This window comes from Apteryx mantelli, chromosome 2 (genome assembly GCF_036417845.1).
Source record: "Apteryx mantelli isolate bAptMan1 chromosome 2, bAptMan1.hap1, whole genome shotgun sequence".
NCBI lineage: Eukaryota > Metazoa > Chordata > Aves > Apterygiformes > Apterygidae > Apteryx > Apteryx mantelli.
Genome location: NC_089979.1, coordinates 85,057,137 through 85,065,613, shown reverse-complemented (window position 1 = coordinate 85,065,613; position 8,477 = coordinate 85,057,137). Strand labels below are relative to the sequence as shown.

Here is an 8,477-nt window from a genome sequence, read left to right as displayed (position 1 = left end):
ATGTCTCTTGGCTGTGCTCTCCAGCTTATCTATCATAACCTCAGAAATTTTGCACCATCTTTTTTAAATTATATTAACAAAGCTAGTAACTTGTTTAGCAAGTATATATATCCAAGTAAAATCTTAAAAAGCTATCTTGCTTTCCCTCTTTAACTCACAGAACTATATCCATACAAATGTCCCAGCCATAATCAGAGGCCTCAGAAAAAGTACCAGAGAGTAATCAGAGACAATATATCTTTCTCACCATTCTTCTTCATAAACCAAAGGAGGGGAGAGAGAAATCATAAACTCAGATACAAATGAAGGTGTATGGATGGGAAGATAAGTGTGAGTTTGGCTCTGTAGTTATAAGAATTCAAAGGTTCTTTCTGTATTAACTATGACAAAATAGTGTGAAAAATGGCTGGATAGTGCATGTGGAGAGCTCACATGTTAAAATAAGGCTCTGCAAGGTCTGTATTCATCAGCAATTTCTTACAAAGTATCTTATCAAAGATTATGCTCATCAGAACAGTTTAAACCTTTACTGGACACCCCAAAACTGCAGAAGATAAGCATATTCTCTTGTCTTGAAAAAGACTGTCATCTAAAGAAAAAGAACATAACTGGTCACAGTAGCCCTAGAACAAATCCCCTTAATAGTGAATTTCTGAAAAATTTGTTTGCACCCTTTACTCCTTCTGTGGAGTATAAAGAATGGTTGAGTTTGTAATTTTTTTTATTTAATACTGAAAGGATTGCCTCTTGATTTTGTTTTTGTTTTCTTCATGAGACTGAAGAGAATCATGAGACTTAGGTTGTGTGCTGTATATTATCCCCTTCCCTTCTTTTTTCTTTCTTCCTTATGGAAGACTGGCAAAGCTGTGCAGTATTGTTTCCATTTACTCTTCTGGTGTTTTTGGTAGGCAAGAATTCAAATTTAAACAAAAGGAAAATCACATATATACCTTTATGAGAAGGCACTGAGTGTCTTTATAATGTGGTGTAACAACTACCTGACAGAACAGCAGCCATAGCATTTAGAATGACTAGCTTAGACATTTGAAATTGTGTTAGTTGCTTAAAAATAACAATTATGTAGCTGCCTGCACTACAGACTGCAGCTTGTGCTTCAGCCTCTTTTGATTTCATTGTTCTGTTCTTCCAGTGAGCCTTCAACAATAATAAAAAATGAATAATAATAAATCATAGGGCATAAATGTTATGTTTAATAGAAGGAAGAAGAGGTTTGAAAAGAAAAACAAATACATTTTTATAGAGACTTAGATAGAGAGGGTTATTACTACTCATGGATAGCCCTCAGGAGCTCCTTCTCTTCAGGAAGTTAGTATGTGAAATATTTCAGTGGTGGCTAGAGCTTGTCACGACCTACTAGAAAAAAGATAAAATTCACATGAGCATAATTAAAGGCACATTCCATTTTCTGTACATCTTTATAAATAATGTTAGGAATTCTTTTATTATTATTATTTATACAGTGCATTCACAGCTTGTTCATAGTGTGGCTAGGTTCTTTCAAACTGTCAGAAATTTTTGCAGGGTATATAAAACCATGTAGACTATAAACCTGTTAATGGTATTCACTACTGGTACAAGCAAGATGTTTTTGTGGGCACTGCTAGCAGAAGAAAGTTAAATAAAGATTGTTAGGTATGTTGAATCTGGAACAGAAAGAAAACAGGATTTGCATAGTTGGATATCAGAAATAGGTGAAAGTTGCAGATCTTGTGTAAATGCAAAATACAAATACATATTGACTCTTCATTTTGTAAAATTATCATATAAAGTATAGCACTGATTTATAATGTAAGAACTGTAAGCAGTTCTTTAAAAGCAGGGATTTTTTTTCCCTGCCAGGAATAGTTAAGAGAAAGATACTAAGTCATTTGACACTTCTATCTGCAACATCAGTCTTCTAAAAAGGTGTTTTTTCCATCTCAGTCTAGCAGTATGTTACCAGATTTTTGTTATTAGAAAATAGTTACTGTATAATCTGTCATTATCATTTGCACAGTCTGCTTTAGCCTTTTCTGTGGAGCAAGGCCTTTCTGCTGTGTTACCAACCATCTTTGGCCACAGTCATGCATGATATATAAGACTGTAGTTTTCCTCATCAGCAGTTCAGCTTGTACATTTTTCTTGAAGTCATATGCTCTGGGATTACTCAATTTAGCTAACATTGACCTTTTCCTCCTAATAGTTGCATACCTGGATGCTCATTGCATAGCTGAACATTTGCTACTGTCTAGAAGAATGAAAAGTCATTTCACTACAAAAACACCTGTAGCTTTCCTTCAGAAGTCGTGCTTTCTGTGGCATGCTTGAGCATAATGTACTTATTACTTACTAAGAAATCATGTTGAAAGTTGTGCTTTTGGAATGGAACACAAACTTTTTCTTTTTTCTTTTACAGTGCTTATTTTCCTACTAGGACAAATAAAATGAAATGGGTTTTTGGGAAAGATTAAGCTATAGATACTGCTCACAGACTTCTTCCTCCAGTACCACAGAAAATAAGCTGAACCAAAAGTGCTGTGTACACTGCAGAACAAGAAAATAAATGTTTTATACTATAATTTTATTGTATCATATTCTGGAAATGGTAAATAGGAGACAGATTTTTTTATTATTAATATTATTAAAATAAATCTGGAAAAGAGTCTCCAGTCGCACTAGAAGAACACTGCTAAGAGAAGCTTCCTTTATATAGTTTGTATTTTCTTCAAGGCAAACACAGATGTCGTATTTCTGGCAAAGAGTAAATTCCAGGTGCAGTTATATAAAGATAATTTAAGGAAACCTCAAATTTTGGATGCCTGGTTGCTGGCAGGGTGGTATTTATGTGATGGCTAACAAGAGAAAGATGGGAATTGAATTCCTGGCAAGAAGAATATGCTTGTTGCAAACATTTGATATAGGGCATTTTTAATGATCAGTGTGGAGAGGATGCACAGGAGTGAATTCCTGCCTGTACAAATCCTGTACAGTGCCAGGCAAAACAGTTGTCCTCTTGGCAAGTCTAAGCTAAAGGATTTAATACTAGGGAGAAAATAATCAAAAGCTGGATGTTATTTGAGCAAACAAAGTTAAAGATTGATAAGGATGGTTCGTAAATACAAGACTTTTTTTAAGGAACTTATGTACAAAAAAGAAAAGGAGAAACTATGTAGCCTTAATTATAATGTTAAACTAGTCAAAAGATGTAATATAATTGTGTAGTTGCTTGCTTATTGCAAATAGCATCATATTTTTATTGTGATAGAATAATTTGGATTTGCATAGTTAAGAGGGAAAGAGAGTTGTGTGGTTTTTCCCCCATTAGTAGTTGTCATTCCATTTATTTTTATTTCTGCTGTAGATAACTGTTTTCATGTGGAGTGAGACTACTGTTGTCATGAAATAACATTGTATTTTTATTAACAGTCATTTAGACAAATTCATACTTCGTGCTGTGCACAAATGGCTCAGCAGTGTCATTTCAGGACAGTGTGGAATGGGCCATGTGGAATCACATTATCCCTCATGGAGTGAAAAGGACTTTATGGCTGCAAGCGTGTACTACGCTGTAGAGATTAGCTTAGTGTCTAGCCAGTGTCATTAGTCAATTCACAGAGATGAGACAGAGCCTGAGCCCAGTATCCTGCTGCTGCATAATTTTGGAATTACTGGGCAGCCTGAGAAAAGAATTATTTGTGCAATTTGAGGGTTAAGCACAATTTAGTCTAAAGAAGGGGCTTTTGATGACCTGAACAAAAGAAATAACGAGTCCAATAAGAAAATCTGGCCATCTGATAAGGTCAATATTAAAGTGTGCTCTAAGATCCTAACTAGCCATGTATTTCATCCACATCATGTTTGGAAGGGATCAAGGGAGGACAATGTTAAAAATTTAAATCAGAGGTTCATTTAAATCCATTTAAAATTTTAAATTCATTTAAATCCATTTAAATCAGAGGTTCAAATCCTCATGTAATGAGAGAGACTGAAATTAGGTTTCTCGACTAGCAGTGTAGAAGTGAAAGCTAAAGCAAAGAGAAAATGTCAAATGCCTTTAATATGTTTGCATGGGGAACATGTGTATCCTTTGGTTAAAGTGAGAGCAGTATTTTTTTTTTCCCCCAGTGATTCAGATGTTTTCAAACGTGCACTGAATGAGTAACAAAAGATTCCCAATGAAACTTGCTACATCCATTCTCTAGATGAGAGGGTACCACTGTTTTCCAAAGTACTTTTTCTCAAAATGTATGGCAATTTTTAATGTTTTAGATCTGGGTGTCTGTTTGGACTGCTTTCATACTCTGATATGGAGAAAAATGTAAACCTGTAAATCCTGTAAATGCTGCCTCCAATTTTCATCTGATGTGTGATGTGTGGCAATGCTAAGATGGCAGACATAAATAACATTAGGTGATAGTATGCAGTAGTGAATAACTCAGTGAAAATTTAAACACAGAAGAAATGTTAAAACACATTAGATAAAGTTCACCCAGATAGACTTTCCATTTTTGCCACTCATCATTTCTCTTGATCTCTGTGTGGGTTTCCAGGGATTTATAGATTGATTTTGATTTTAATTTTTATATTTATTTTTTTCCTTCTGAAGTAGTTTGATCCTTATCAGATGCCCTTTGGAAAGAACTGATGGAATCAGAAGAGTTCATAGCAAAGCAAAGCAAATTATTTTGTTTCTGCTCAAAGAATTTAGAAATGAAGGTTCTAAGGGACTTAAAAATGTCCTCACGGGAAATTCTCTTTTCAGTGATTTATGGAAAAGGTTCACAAAGCAATAAACTCTCACTGTAATGTTCAGTAATGAGGAAGAGGAAAGATTGATGAAGACACATTTATTTAACCAAATAGAGAAAACAAATATGTTATGTGCCCAGAAGACACATCTCAAGACAGAGAACACTTAAAAAAAGCACCCTTTAGTGATTCAAAGTAGCAGTGCCTTTAATGTCATAGCTGTAACACAATAGGTTAATAACAAACAGGCACACTGGGGAAGAAAAGCCTTTTTTGTTTTGCTTTCCATTCTATTTGACCTAACTTATAGCTGTGGGATAATTTCTGCCCTTGCTTCCTGGGCAGACAGGTAGACAGTTTCTCCCACACCCGTGTCTGCCACAGATTTTAAAGACAGACAAGATGTGCAGGGAACTGCAGGTGCTACTTTTTGTTGCTGCCTGGAAGGGCCAGGTTGTTGGGAATGTGCAAAGAACAAGAGCCCGACTTTGCTAACATACTGGATAGCAGGTTTTATGTTACACTGTAGAAGTGAGCACTGCAAATTTCTCCCCTGTGTATGTTGCTGTATGTTCCGCAAGACAATGTGCTAAAACCTCCAGAACTTTTCTTGCTGAGGTGTAATTTCTACACCTCCCTTTAGCTTAGGTTATGCCTAAATATACACACAGCAAGAGGAGTGTTTGATTGCAGCACAGGCCAGAATAGCCATCTACCTTTAATGTAGCTGTCATGGCCAGCAACATGAACAGGTTTCAGGATGCAGCACAGACGAGTAGCTAGAATACAAATACATTAGGGATTTTCTTAAAGTACATTTTTTGATAACTTTACTAGAAATATCCTGGATAATGCTTATCACTCCTTCATTTTACAGTACTCAGGTTAGTCCAGTCATAAGAATAGCTTTAAGTATTTCCAAGGCATGGTTTCTTTATGCTCTGTATACTATGTAGCACAGTTTTAATGGTGCAACAGTTGTTAATGTTGCATTCCTAGTGCACAAAGAACATTAATGGCTGTATTAAACTATTTTACTCAGAGCACTTAAATTGTTGTACAATCAAATGTAACTTGGAGAAAGAGAAGCGGGGATGAGAGCTGGGGGAAGGAAAGCAATGAAAGAAAATTTAAACTGGCTGAATTTGAGGCAAAATACATAAGGCATAATTTTACCAAATAATGTTCATCTAGAATTTTGCTTCCCTACTCTTATTTTATAAGCAAATGATCCATTTCAAATTTTTTTCAGAATCCTTCATCTTTAGGGCTTTGCATTGTCACATACATACCATATACACACCTTTGTCGTAGTTCTCCTTTCTGCTTGCAGATTTTGTGTGCTGATACAACAACTCTTTTTCAGAAAGTTTCCTTTACTGGGACAGTTAAGGCCTGGTGAGCTGCTCTGACTGCATTCCTGTGGTACAAATTCATGTGGCAATTATGGTGAGAATGATTGTGGTGTAACATACCAGTAGTCAGCTTGGGGAAGTATGAAGACTGGGGACTTGAGCTGATATACTTGCCTTTGCAGCCTGAGAGTCCAGTCTGGAATAAATGTCCCTCCATCCCCCCACACTCCCAGTGAAACCTGTCCAGGTGCATTGATGAGTTTGTGGGCAGGAGTGGGAGAAGGAGGCTGAGAAGGAGAAAGAGAACAGGAGGGGGTACATGGGGAGAAAAATTAAAATACTTCATTTTGACATTTCAATTTTCTGATTCAAAATGATTTTTTAAAATTAAATTTGGCTATTTTTTTAAACAAGCAGAAAAATAAAAAACACTTTTGTTCATTAAATCCAGGAGGGGTTGTTTCCTTTGACTGAGAATTATGTTTTATGAGGAGAGGGATAAGGTTGTTTTTGTAAGAAAATAGAAATTCTTTAGTTTTGTATCAGCCCTAAATACTAATATTTTTTCAATGTTTTTGGTTTAGCAGCTATATCAGCACAACCACTTATTTACAAAGCTCCACCTGCAAAACTGGTTTTGTAATCCTAATGATAAATACCTCTTTCTTCCTTAATTAGCACAGTTTAGTTATTGTTAGTAAATGGTACAATTTACTGGAGATGTAAATTAATATAACTATATTGCCAGGTCTTGCAGAAATTTATTGCAACTACAAGTGTCACCTGATGAAACTGTCTTGGGTACTGTGGCCTTCAGATGAGGTGCAGAATATGAAATGTAAAGGTTCTACCCTTTGGTGAGAAGTAGCATTTTATTAAGTTAATCTTAATAAGACTGTGGAATACAAAACTGCTCTGGGCAGCAATGTTAAAAATAAACAGTGCCACCTGGAACTTAGCTGGACCAAGACCTTTATATGATGAAGAATACAGGTATCTTTTTGCTCAGTTTTGCTCAGTACAGCACAAAGCCAGCTAGCTAGCTAGCTAGATGTATCATTGTTCTAGTGAGAAGATTAATTCAGAATGAGGGTATGCCATAAAATCTTTCCTGCTAAATTATCTATAAAACAATATTAGAGGTGATTTTGTTTGTAGTGCCAGAACAGTAGTTTTCAGAGCAAGTTATGCCTGCATAAATGAAATATTCAGCTTGAAGTTTGAAGCATGAGGGAAAACCTTGCTTGGCTTCAGGCCATCATCTCTGTAACTGTTGAAACTACTAATTTCTGTGAAACTACATAAATACATATGGACACAAGCTTTATGAATATCAAGCTGGCAGTTCTGCCCACCTGAGAGATGCTATTGAAGACTGTTGCCTTAAGATGATTTCTGCGTAGACATTCACTTAGTCATGCTAACTTTTCTTTAATGTTTTTGGATGGGGATAAAAGAAAATAGTTTGCACAGTGGAAGTCCAGAAAACAATTTATACTGTTGATAGGTGATGTGAATGCATAGTTCATTGGCTGGACCATTGCTATAAGTCCAGCCTAGCCCTGATTTAGACATAATGAGGAACAACTAGTTCTGTCTTTCCAGACCGGCTAGCTCTGGACCTGCCAGGTATCCAGAGGCAGAATGGCTGCAGCTGCTGCCTCCCATTTCGCGCTCTCTCCAGCTGTTAGAATAATGAGCCAGCTCTGCTGGCTGGTAGGTGGAAAAGACAGGAATAAGGCAGTGGCCCAGCTTTTCCCTTTCTTCTTTAGTTGCTGTGGTGTCCTGAGAGAATAGGGAAGAATTGGGTTTCTTTCCTGCTAGTACCCCTTTCTACTCACTCTCTGTTGTCACAACGAAATAATGATGTAAGCCCTAAGATAGCACATGCTGCACTGAAGTATTGTCAAAACTGAGGGTTTGTTTGATGGTTTTTAATGACATTAAAATAGGTACTCTAAGTAGCTGTCAACAGGTGCCTCATGTGAATAGTGAAGTTGAGAATAAAGATTTCCTATAAAGGAGAGAGTAAGCAGAATAATGTTAGGATTCCTGCTTTGTATATTGTGCATATACACTTTTTCATTTTCTAAAAAAAGTGATTTTATGAATCTATGGTTCTTTGCCTCATTCTGTGAATCCCAGTAAAAGAATGTGGTTACAATTTTCCTTTGAGGTTTACCTTTCCTCTCCCACTGAGGTCAAAATGCCTTCATATGCCTTGAACTAGTTACATGGTCAGAATTTATGCCTAAGTAAATAAATTGTATATTTTGTGACAAGAAAGAAAAGCGTTGTTAGATTTCACAGTGGAGCTGAGTGAAAATGAGAAACCAGGTCTATTAGCAAATTTCTAATGAGCTATATACTTTT

At 36.1% G+C, this 8,477-nt stretch overlaps 1 long non-coding RNA gene across 1 annotated transcript; it reads right to left on the bottom strand.

Moving 5' to 3' along the window:
- Positions 1 to 1,577: 1,577 nt before the first annotated feature.
- LOC106492612 (uncharacterized) lies at positions 1,578 to 6,134 on the bottom strand. The gene is made up of 3 exons (XR_001294033.1): positions 6,053 to 6,134; positions 5,466 to 5,528; positions 1,578 to 1,664 (listed from the first exon to the last, which is right to left on the bottom strand). It is a non-coding gene; the product is annotated as an uncharacterized lncRNA (long non-coding RNA).
- Between the last annotated feature and the right edge of the window lie 2,343 nt (positions 6,135 to 8,477).